The sequence below is a fragment of the Tachyglossus aculeatus genome, chromosome 8, assembly GCF_015852505.1.
Source record: "Tachyglossus aculeatus isolate mTacAcu1 chromosome 8, mTacAcu1.pri, whole genome shotgun sequence".
Classification (NCBI taxonomy): Eukaryota; Metazoa; Chordata; class Mammalia; order Monotremata; family Tachyglossidae; genus Tachyglossus; species Tachyglossus aculeatus.
Window position 1 is genome coordinate 9,031,918 of NC_052073.1, and position 2,668 is coordinate 9,034,585.

Consider the following 2,668-nt stretch of genomic DNA (forward strand, 5'->3'; position numbering starts at 1 on the left):
AGGTGCGACCCTGAGAGGCATCAACTTAATAATAATGATGATAGCATTTATTAATAGTAATAATAATAATGTTGGCATTTGTTAAGCGCTTACTATGTGCAAAGCACTGTTCTAAGCGCTGGGGGGATACAAAGTGATCAGGTTGTCCCACGTGGGGCTCACAGTCTTAATCCCCATTTTACAGATGAGGTAACTGAGGCTCAGAGAAGTTAAGTGACTTGCCCAAAGTCACACAGCAGACATGCGGCAGAGCCGGGATTCGAACCCATGACCTCTGACTCCAAAGCCCGGGCTCTTTCCACTGAGCCACGCTGCTTCTCTTAAGCACTTACTGTGTGCAAAGCACCGTTCTAAGCGCTGGGGAGGTTACAAGGTGATCAGGTTGTCCCACGGGGAGACTCCCAGTCTTCATCTCCGTTTTACAGATGAGGGAACTGAGGCCCAGAGAAGTGAAGTGACTTTGCCCAAAGTCACACAGCTGGCAATTGGCGGAGCCGGGATTTGAACCCCTGACCTCGGACTCCAAAGCCCGTGGTCTTTACACTGAGCCATGCTGCTTTTAGACTGTGAGCCCACTGTTGGGTAGGGACTGTCTCTATATGTTGCCAACTTGTACTTCCCAAGTGCTTAGTACAGTGCTCTGCACACAGTAAGCGCTCAATAAATACGATTGATTGATCGATTGCTTCTCTATATAAGCTACTTGATTAGCTTATATCTATCCCAGTTCTTAGTACAGCGCCTGGCACATAGTAAGCACTTATTAGTAATTATCGTGGCATTTGTCAAGCACTTTCTCCGTGTCAGGCACTATGCCAAGCACCGGAGCAGACGCAAGATAATCCGGTGGGACACATTTCCCACATGGGGCTCCCAGTCTTGATCGCCATTTTGTAAATGAGGGAACTGAGGCCCAGAGAAGTGAAGTGACTTGCCCAGGGTTGCACAGCAGAAAAGCGATGCAGCTGGGATTAAAACCCAGATGCTTCCAACACCCAGGCCTGTGTTCTACCCACTAGGCAACGTTGTTTCTCTAACAAGCACCGTTAAAAAGAAAGGGCAGTGTATGGGCACCCAACCCGAAGTGCTTGACGCGTAGTAAGTGCTCAACTCCGTTTGGTATCTTTGCTGAGAGAGCAAAGCGCAGGGTTTAGAATTAGTTATTGAAGTATCTAGACTGTGAGCCCGCTGTTGGGTAGGGACCGTCTCTATATGTTGCCAACTTGTATTTCCCAAGCGCTTAGTACAGTGGTCTGCACACAGTAAGCGCTCAATAAGGGTGGGGGCAGTTTGAGGTCTCGAAGTGCTGCCACGGTGGGAGTCAAAATTCGTACTTCCCAAGCGCTTGGTACAGTGCTCTGCACACAGTAAGCGCTCAATAAATACGATTGATGATGACAGGCAGAACGCTACAGGAAATCAAATTTAGAGGGGGGCCTTTTTCCTCTCCTGCTCCCCATCTCCCCCACCCTACCTCCTTCTCCTCTCCACAGCACCTGTATATATGTTTGTACAGATTTATTACTCTATTTTACTTGTGCATATTTACTATTCTATTTATTTTGTTAATGGTGTGCATCTAGCTTTATTTCTATTTATTTTGATGACTTGATACCCGTCTACATGTTTTCTTTTGCCGTCTGTCTCCCCCTTCTAGACCGTGAGCCCGTTGTTGGGTAGGGACTGTCTCTATGTGTTGCCAATTTGTACTTCCCAAGCGCTTAGTACAGTGCTCTGCACACCGTAAGCGCTCAATAAATACGATTGAATGAATGAATGAATGAATGAGTCTCAGGATGTTCAATTGTGTCAAAGAGGCACGGATACCTACTCAAATAGTTTCTCAATTCCTAAGCCAAAGTCCACCCAAAAGAAGGTCTGATGTGATGATCCACACCAAACTGCTTCTCTGGGAGTAAGGGGACAGGAGAAAATAAAGAAGATATATCCCTGGGTCATACAGCAGCTTGGGTCAGTGGAAAGAGCACGGGCTTTGGAGTCGGAGGTCATGGGTTCGAATCCCGGCTCCACCACACGTCTGCTGTGTGACCTTGGGCAAGTCACTTAACTTCTCTAAGCCTCAGTGACCTCATCTGTAAAATGGGGATTAAGACTGTGAGCCTCCCGTGGGCCAACCTGATCACCTTGTAACCTCCCCAGCACTTAGAACAGTGCTTTGCACATAGTAAACGCTTAAAAAATGCCATCATTAGTATTATCATATAAAGTTTTATGTTGTTCTTTCTTGGCCCCTATTTCAATCAATCAATCAATGGTATTTATCGAGCACTTTCTGGGTGCAGAGCACTGTACTAAGCACTTGGGAGAGTACAAAATAACAGCGTTGGCAAACACATTCTCTGCCCACAATGAGCTTACAGTCTAGAGGAGGTTTCAGGTTGCAATCAATACTGAAATCCAAATTTCATTTAGGGACTGAAATCTGCTTTCCGAACAGAAATGCCTGACACTCTCTGTAAATGAACTTTAGATCAGCAGAGCTGTATAATACACCCCTACTGACTTAGAAGGCAGCATGGCTCAATGGAAAGAGCACGGGCTTTGGAGTCAGAGGACATGGGTTCAAATCCCGGCTCCACCAATTGCCAGCTGCGTGACTTTGGGCAAGTCACTAAACTTATCTGTGCCTCAGTTACCTCATCTGTAA